This window comes from Protopterus annectens, chromosome 5.part0 (assembly GCF_019279795.1).
Source record: "Protopterus annectens isolate FY-2018-M chromosome 5.part0, PAN1.0, whole genome shotgun sequence".
NCBI lineage: Eukaryota > Metazoa > Chordata > Ceratodontiformes > Protopteridae > Protopterus > Protopterus annectens.
The window spans coordinates 117837812-117848541 of NC_056735.1; positions in this window are offsets into that span (position 1 = coordinate 117837812).

Here is a 10730-nt window from a genome sequence, read left to right on the forward strand (position 1 = left end):
CCATAGTCATGATTATATTAAATATATAAATATATATAAATGAAAGAAAAGAAACTGTAAGGGGCCCATTTCAAAAACAGACATAGTGAATAACTCTAGCTAATCCATGAAATATATAAAAATTATTTTATTATATATACAAGAAGTGATGTATATATATATATATATATATATATATATATATATATATATATATATATATATATATATATATATAAATTGCATTAAATGATTAGGAAAATATTATACCTGACATAGTTGATGAATAAAGTGGGAGTCTATGCACCCTTCTCCATTGACTGAGTGTTACAGATGATCATTGAGACCAGGTGGAAAAAGTGCACCCAAAGTGATTATCCAGTACTTTTCCTTGTGGTTGAGGATACCATATCACCCTTGTGGGTTGCTGCGATCACCCACTATTCGGTCAATAATCATAAACATGAACTGTGCTTGTTGATGTTTTAAAACATGTCGATATAGGGCATTAGTCTCCCTTTTGTTTTTAATGTCACTTCGATGTTCATTTATTCATGATCTGAGTGGCCTAGAAGTCTGACCAACATAGAATGCCCCACAGTGACATGATGCCAGGTAAACAACCCGATCACTGCTACAGTTTCCAAAAATTTTGCAGTCAAAGACCTTACTAGTGTTGCGACTCGAGAAGTTCTGAGACTTGGTAATCTGTTTACAAGATCCACAGTGGCCACATGGATATGTACCCAATAGTTCATGTCCCATTAATGTAAGCTGTTTATGAATTGCTCCACCACTACCAATATGTTTGTAATGAGATAGATGGGACCCCAATGTTTTGCCTTTTCTATATGAAAATTGACATTCCTCCCCCAGAAAAGATCTGAGTTGTTCATTGCCTAATAGGATATTCCAATGTCTGTTTATGATATCCCTAATCACATAATAGTTCCTACCATATGTTGTAATAAATCTGATAGTGGGTGATCTGGAGTCACCAGAAGTCTTATAATCTAGCAATCTGTTCCTATTCATCTGAGAGGATCGTGTCAATGCTGTGTTGATATCTGCAAAGTTATACCCCCTACTGGCAAATCTGCGACATAAGTCAAGACTAGCAATGTCATAGTCTGATTTGGTAGAACTAAGGCGTTTCATGCGCATAAATTGTGAAACCGGGATGTTTCTGATGGTATGACGTGGGTGCATGCTCGATGCATGTAATAGAGTATTATATTGGGGATATTTGCGAAACACTCTGGTAGCCACTGTGTGATCATGATTTCTTGAAATAGTTACATCCAAAAAATGAATGGTCTGCATATCAAAGGTAATAGAAAATTCAATTCCCCAGATGTTGCCATTGAGATATTCTATAAATTCATGCAAATATCCCACATCCGCACGCCATACTATCCAACAGTCATCCAGGTACCTATGCCAGATGTCCATTTCTACCAGGTATATATTGTGAGATGCATCATAAATCATGCACTCTTCAAAAAATGCCATAAACAGGTCGGCATAAATGGGAGCAAAAGATGCTCCCATAGCTGTACCTTGTAGTTGCCAATAGCATTGTCCTTGAAAATACAAAACATTTTTGTGGAGTACATGTTCTGACATGCAAATCAATAACGTATTGAACCCTGGTGAGTATAAACCAGCCCTATCCAACCAATATTTAAGGGCTTGCAAGCCAGCCCAATGTGGTATACTGATATACAAGGCCTTGACATCCAGTGAGCACATTAGCCACCTAGGCTGTAGTTGTGTGTCCTCAATGATTTTGAGGAACTGTGTAGTGTCCTGTAGCCTTGCCCTGACCAAACCCAAAAGAGGTTTGAGATATTGTGTCAGGAAGGCTGACAAGGGTTCAGTCAAAGAAGCAATGCCTGAAACAATTGGTCTTCCTGGAGGTTTGGTTAGTGATTTGTGAATCTTGGGTAATAGATACATAATCTGCTTACGGGGGTCCTTAACTGAAACTTGTAAAACACATTTTTTGCTGATGATGCCCTCCTCACATGCTAGATTCAGAAAAGAGTCAATATCATGCTTAAAATTCGGGGTTGGGTTTATGGCCATGTTCATGTAACATGCTATATCTGATAGCTGGGATAAACCCTCTTGAAGGTAATCACTCATGTTTTGTACAACCACGGCCCCACCCTTATCTGCTGGTAATACAACTATGTCTTTGTTGTTTTGTAGCTGTTGGAGGGCAATGCTCTCCTGCTATGAAAGATTATGTCTCGACATAGTATATCCATAATTTTGAAAATGTAGGTCCCTGAAAACTGACTGCATAAAAATCGACACATGCTTGTTCATAGGAGGCTAGAATTCAGATTTGCCAAATCTAAATTCATTAGATCTTTGAGATGTGTCATCTGCAAAAAACAACTTAAGTTTAAGACTACGACAAAAATCAATGACATCTGTAACTATGTGGTATTCATTAGAAAAAAAGCCAGGTATAAAACTAAGCCCTTTATTCAAAAGAATTTGTTGATCACCAGACAAACTTACATTGGATAAATTTAAAACATTAAGGTTGAGTTGTTCATCTTGACTTATGTTAGAAAGTTCTGGATCAAGCCCTCCAGGGAATGCTCTAATGGGTCTTTTCTTATGTTTCCTTCCCCCTCTGTGTTTGGAACCATTTCTAAAGGGATATTTTTATTTGTTTTCCTTTTGTGTGGTGATCCCCTATCCCCTGCGCTGTCATAATCTGTAAGAGAGGAATCCTCTCCTGAAGCGCTGTTGTTGAACCCATCCCTATTTTTCAGAATAGATCTTGGTCTTTTCTTGGGGAAACTAGAGGCAGGCTCCTGACCAACCTCTGCAAATCTGACAGAACGATTAAGCTCAAAGGGACATCCCCTTTGATAGTCAGAATAATCTCTGTGAAATATTTTAATCTTTCTTTCTTTGATTATTTTTTCGTGATTTGTCAATTCTTTGGATAACTTCTTGATGTTATCCTGAAATTTTGGTAGGGACTCAAATTTTTTTACAATCACAACACAATGTTTTAACCTCGTGAATGTTCACATCTACCATTCTCTCATAGTATTGTAAGAGAACATTCACAAATAACATAGACCCAATTTGTAAAGCCTCCTTCCAGTCACAATTCAGCTTGTCATCCGGTCTACCTACCAGTGGTTGGAGCCATATTCTCAAGCCCCTGGGAGCAATATTCTTGTTAGAATATGCTCTAAACAATTTCAAATGCCATATGTTGGATCTCAAAGTTTTGAGTCCTTTGGTAAGAGAATGGAAGGACATATCACAGTCAGATGAAATCTGTTGATCCATGTTACTGGAATTACTGCCTGGTGAGGTATTGAACCCAAACACTCCAATATCCTCCCGATCGGCACATAATCCAGACAATATACTCTCAAGGTCCATGCTGTGAGTGTCCAATGAAATCTATAAAATGAATAACAACAAGAGAGAATGGCAGTTGTTGGCAAACCCAGAAAAAACTTCAATGATTGCTCCAATTTAAGTAGAGGTTGGTAAGAGGCTCCCCAGCTGCCTCAACAAAGTACCAAAACTAATTCACCGTCCTGAAAAATCAGGAAGGTTAATCTGGGAAGAAGGTTCAACAACGTAATAATATTGCTAAAATGATAAGTTGTAAAAACCTGACTAGAGGAATACTACCAGATGGATATCCAACACATATATATATATATATATATATATATATATATATATATATAACTGGATAAGAGGAATGCAAGTCGATACAACCAATAAATCACATGGCCAGAGGTCAGTAATATAAAGACCAAAAAAGACCTTGGTGGCAGTAACCTAAACTATTCTGGGTGATTGACCTGAGTCTTTTAGTTAGTATGATCTTAATAAAGTCTTACTAATACCTTGGGACACAGTGAAATCAGATGCGCCTGGAAAAGAGGTGGTCCAACAACCAACTAAGTTTGATATATTATGTTTGGTAAGGTCCACATACCCAACCAAGATGTAATCACTCCTGCAAGTGGCCGTCCAGCATTGGTAAATGTATCATAAAGGCCATGCAATTAAACAAAAATACCAATAGGTGAATCATTAAGTAGGGAAAAGCTAATATCCCAACAGCTTAGTAATATTGCAATATAAAAAGTACCCCTGCTTGCATGAGTACCTTAGGGGCCAAAACAATTCACTATGTGCATTTGCCTGAATCCAAGGCCAGGTCATATGGTTCCCCTCTATACACAATGCCTCCAATAGTTCTGTCACCTTCTGTTACAAAAAATACAGATTTTGCAAACACAATATTTTTCAAAAACAATATTATCCAGGTATAACACTTGCCTGAATAGTAAATCTTGAAATCCAAATACGGACCTATCAAACTTGCCCTCTAATACAATGAAATGACAAAACAAATTTTAATTTTAATTTTAATTTTAGTTTTAATTTTAATTTTAGTTTTAATTTTAATTTTAATTTTAATTTTAATTTTGGTTCGTGTCAGTTTGTGGTCTCTGTGAATATTATCATAATAAATACATTTTTGGATTTATCCAGTGCTTGGACATTCTATTGTTGGGTTCCTGGTGACAGACTTTGGTTTTTAGCTTGGAGGATAGCCCTTTATGGTGCAGCGACGGATTTCATTTCATTTAAAACAAATTACTTCTAAAACATCTGATCCAGAATATTCCTAAAATAGGTTCATATATAATATCAACTAACAATTTGTTAATAATCTTGATCAAACTGTATCTACAAGAGTAAAATGTAAATATAAAACAAGAGTACTGAAATATTATATATTCATTGATAATGTCCCAAATTCTTGAACGATTTGAATTATGTCTGCCTTCAGAATAAAGTCACACTAGTTGAAATGAAGTTTGGAATGAAAATCCAATAATGGTACCGGGCAATTCAAACAAAGTCCAAAAAAGTGATGAACACACCTATTTATAAACCCACAAATGTCCCCCTAACACACTGTCATAATAAGCAAAATATGCCAAATATGTAACTAATGTTTAAGTACAAGTTGATGTCCTGAACTTGTTGAGCCAAACAGCAACAAAAATAAGGATCTTACGTAAAAACATACACTTATCCCCTTGACAACATACCCAGTAAGCAAAGTAATGCCCAACTGTTATACACTGTGTAGGAAAACCGCATATGTTTAACACAAGGTGTGTATACAAAATACTGAAGATATTACTGTAAAACTTAGTCCCAAAAAGAAAAATGCTGTTCCACGCTGTAAAGTCACTCAATCCATCATGTTGAATCCATATAGACTGACATATAATCCAAACCAACAGTACCAACAGGAAGATGTCGCAACTAACGCGTGTAGCAAACGCCTGCTTGGCCCTTTTGACAAAAGCGTATATGGATAATAAAATGTCCCGAAAGTGTAAAAAATCACCTTGTTACCTTAAATATGAATATCCACCAGTTTTAAGCACCAACCATTTGAATACAGCTCCTTGATTGTTAATACACTATCCACATCAGTAGCGTGAAAATCACACTCGATGTATGAAATCAGGTAATCCACTAAATCGTAGGCCCCTATCTTCGGAAACACACAATACGCCACAATCCCCAAGTAGAAATGCGAAATAATGTACCATTTACTGGAAAAAGCATCCGTTGATCGAACCACAATCACAAATCCAGCTTGATATGTGCTGGATAACCAAGAAGTCTGTAGCACTATCAGGAGAGATTCCTGTATGACAGAAAATGGCGCATCAACTGCTGGTCCCACAGCACAGCTCAAGAATGCAGTCCAAACCAAATGCTATGCACGAGGGGGATGCACGGCCTAACCAAACCATGAAGAAACAAAAATGGCCAGCAAATTTAAGCAGTCGAATATGCGACCCAAAACAAGATAGTGAATAATCAGACTTTAATTATTTAAAATAAAAAACAGACCGGTTTCAGCAAAATGGTGCCTTCTTCAGTGTTGAGCAAACAATCATGATAATCACAATAGAATATACAAATTTATACAGAGTGCTAACCAATAAGCACATGAATGTGCTGTTGAAACTCATGAATAATACATGATACATTATGAGCTGGCTAACTATACCAAAGACCATGGCTAATATTTGTGTTATACCCCAAACAGATGATTTCAAAGACATCACAAAAACAAAATCATAATAGACTATGGAACCATAAAGGCTATAATTATACATAATAAAATATGTACATCCATAGTCATGATTATATTAAATATATAAATATATATAAATGAAAGAAAAGAAACTGTAAGGGGCCCATTTCAAAAACAGACATAGTGAATAACTCTAGCTAATCCATGAAATATATAAAAATTATTTTATTATATATACAAGAAGTGATGTATATATATAAAAAATTTGCATTAAATGATTAGGAAAATATTATACCTGACATAGTTGATCAATAAAGTGGGAGTCTATGCACCCTTCTCCATTGACTGAGTGTTACAGATGATCATTAAGACCAGGTGGAAAAAGTGCGCCCAAAGTGATTATCCAGTACTTTTCCTTGTGGTTGAGGATACCATGCCACCCTTGTGGGTTGCTGCAATCACCCACTATTCGGTCAATAATCATAAACATGAACTGTGCTTGTTGATGTTAAAATAATTTTTATATATTTCATGGATTAGCTAGAGTTATTCACTATGTCTGTTTTTGAAATGGGCCCCTTACAGTTTCTTTTCTTTCATTTATATATATTTATATATTTAATGTAATCATGACTATGGATGTACATATTTTATTATGTATAATTATAGCCTTTATGGTTCCATAGTCTATTATGATTTTGTTTTTGTGATGTCTTTGAAATCATCTGTTTGGGGTATAACACAAATATTAGCCATGGTCTCTGGTATAGTGTTAGCCAGCTCATAATGTATCATGTATTATTCATGAGTTTCAACAGCACATTCATGTGCTTATTGGTTAGCACTCTGTATAAATTTGTATATTCTATTGTGATTATCATGATTGTTTGCTCAACACTGAAGAAGGCATCATTTTGCCGAAACCGGTCTGTTTTTATGTGGACATATATGTTTTTGTTATGTTCCCTTTAATATCTATAGATGTATGTCTATATATACCTAATTAGATATATATTTATGCTTACACACACACACACACACACACACACACACACATATATATATATATATATATATATATATATATATATATATATATATGTATATATATGTATAGATATATACATATAAATGTAGACATATATATCTATTGATGTATGCATATGTATGTATGTATGTTTATATATATATGTTTTATATATATATATATATATATATATATATATATATATATATGTATATATATGTTATATCTATGTAGATATTAATATATATACACCCACACATACATCTATATGTTGAATTGCATTCCCTGTACTGTTGAATGCCTGGGCTGGATGATATGTTTGTGAAAACGTCAGGACTAGGCATATCTTACGTGGCTTAGTGGTAAATCACTTTGGCTATGGTGTGCAGGGTCTTGGGTTCAAGAATTGCAAAGGTTGTCTATTTTGTTGCTGGGCAGAACAAGGGCCACTGGATACAGAGTGATTAAGGCACTTTTAAGCAGTTGTAAGTAGGTTTGCTTTGGTTTGCGCGGAGGTAAGCACTGCTAACTTTCGGTTTCTGTTTCTTATACTCAGCTTCTAAATTGCTTAACCTGTGTAGGCATTGCTTAACCACATGCAAACAAGCTTAAACCCTCTTACTGCTATTTAAACATGCTTACTCCCTCTTACTCCAGTGCTAATTTCTTTAAAAGAAAAGAAAAAATGTTGATAGGAAAGTGGTAAAAAAGGAGCACAAAGAGGGAAAACAGTGGGAAAAATAGCAAGGGATGTGCAGGAGGGTGTAGAGACAGTCCATAGCTACCCATTTTGTTCTACAGCAACAGCTGTGCATATACACTGAATCTGGAGGTAGATTTGGACACTCAAACCCCTGAGAGAAAGGTGAGGGCAACAATAACATGTTATGATGCCAATTAGACCAGATTACATGTGTCCACTGGACACGTGTGTGAACTGGACAGCTATGTATGGGGTGATATATATTTTTTTGGCACGTATTACCCTTTTTTCAGGTGAGAGTGGGATGTTGGGGAAGAATAGCAGGTATATTTGGGGAGGTAGGTTGGGTAGGTTAACAGACAACACAAACAAGATGCATGCAGGGGTGGTATATGACATATCGGGGTAAACACCTTGATGGGGAGGGGTGTTGGGAAATCGGAAACCCATGAGCCCCCTAGTGGAAACAGTGGGACTGAGATCCCCACCAATGGGCAGTCACCACTGCACTTTCACAGCCTCAAAGGTGGCTGTGCTGGGGGCTGAGTCGGAGAGCCAGGCTGACTCTCTAGTCGTGACATGTGGCCCTTGAGCTGGCATAGCAGATCTCCAAACTGCTGATTGACACCACAACCCAGACCCTGGCGACTGGTGTCAGGTTCCTATCCGCGCCTGCTCCCACGGGGGGCAAGCCCCCTCCGCTGAGTCAGTTCCACCCAAAGGTGGTGCAGGACCAACGGATGAGAAGGTCCCGGGTTGGGGCCCAGAAATCCTGGTGTTCATTGCCATGGCCAGCTGAGGTGGGAAAGGTGGTTCTGCTGGGACCCGCATTCCCATACGTGCTATGGTGTTTGTGTTTTATCAACATATGTGGGTCAGTAATAGTCAACACATTCCAGGATTAGGTATAACAGCATGCATAGATATTCCCATTAACCCAGATACCAGATATGGAACAGTTGCATAGCAAACAGAACACATGCATATATGGGACCACAGTGGTAATACCAACAGTAGGCAGGTACATTGATGGCACCATGCCACCAATGTTGGAGTATTTCAACACAGCACATGTATAGAAACAGATTTAAATATTTATCAAACAATAGGACATATGTCCCAACATTACAGTGGAGTCATCACATACCACTTGATGTGGGTATTTAGTGTATTGTTGGAGATAGGGTGGGGGGGAGAGAAAGATGGCAGTTAACAACTAGTATATTCCTGTAGTTTGCATTACTTTCCTAGTCAGTGCTGTTATCTGTACCTTACAAGTATTACTACACTACCCTATTGCCTTAGTTTGGACAGTGATATGGCTGTCGACAACTATATACATGGACTGGTCTTACCTGCAATATAGGAATTGTTTGTTAACACTAACTAACTATTTCTACACATACTCCTAGATTCCAGTTTGATGTTATGCACATACCTGTCCATCTCATCTTACATAGACTCTGGCCATGTCTTGACCACATACAGGTGAACCGCGACATATGTAGACTATTGCCCTCTTCAACCTTTAGTGACTTACAACACTCTTATACAGGATTTTCTAGACAGTTATATTATGTAGCACAGTGTGGGTGACAGTGATCAGTGATACCTTATTATTCGGAGCAACTGCAACACTCACAATGTCATACAATACCAGAGTACAGAGTACCAGTACAGGGTATCAAGCTTTTAATTCCCGTCACAGTGTTCGTATCTGACATACCTGTGGGAGCAATGTTTGCTAGCACTACCTGAATGTTGCCACACAAAGTAGCAGATTTCACATTAGTATTATGCACTTACATCTCACTCTGTTACTATACATACTCTGGTCACAGATTGACAACATGGGGGTGTAGATGGGACATACTTGGCCTAATAATCTCATAACATTTTGGGGAGTTGCTAGTGTGATGGGTTTGTTTTTATAGATGTGTGACAATCAGTTGTATTTCCTGTCTGCTGCCTAAACATCTGGGATCACCCCACTGATATCCCAGGGGGACAGGGTGGCATGCAGCAGATATGGGCCAATGTACTGGACATTCTGGCCATATCTGTACAGTTGTGGGGTATGATTCTGTATGCAGCCTACTTCCACTCCCAGGATTCAGACCATGGCTGCGTCTGCTAACACTAAAACACTGTCCATCACAGTTGTGTGTGCTTTATAGATATTGCTGTATATCTCTTATCTGATTTCTGTGTATAATTATACTCTGGTTTTACATTCTGACCTTGTATTACATCACTGTTATACAGGATTTCCTAGACAGTTATATTATGTAGCAGAGTGTGGGTGACAGTGATCAGTGATACCTTATTAATCAGAGCAACTGCAACACTAACATTGCCATACAATAAGAAAGTAAACAATACCAGTACAGCGTATCACTCTTTTATTTCTGGGCACAGTGTTCGTATGTGACGTACCTGTGGGAGCAATGTTTGTTAGCACTACCTGACTTTTGCCACACAAAGTACCAGTTTTGCATTAGTATTATACTTACATCTCACTCTGTTACTGTACACACTCTGGTCACAGCTTGGCAACATGGGGGTGTAGATGGGACATACTTGGCTTATTACTCTCATAATAGTTTGGGGAGTTGCTACAGTGACAGGTTTGTTCTTAAAGATGTGTGACATTCAATTGTATTCCTTGTTTGCGGCTTATACATCTGGAGTCATCCCACAGATTTCTCAGGGGAACACAGTGACAGGCAGCAGATATGGGCCAATTTAATGGACATTCTGGAAATATTTGTACAGTTGTGGGGTATGATTCTATATGCAGACTACTACCACTCCCAAGATTTGAACCATGACTGTGTGTGCAAAAAATACAACAGTTCACATCTCAGTTGTGTGTGCTATATGGATTTTGTTGT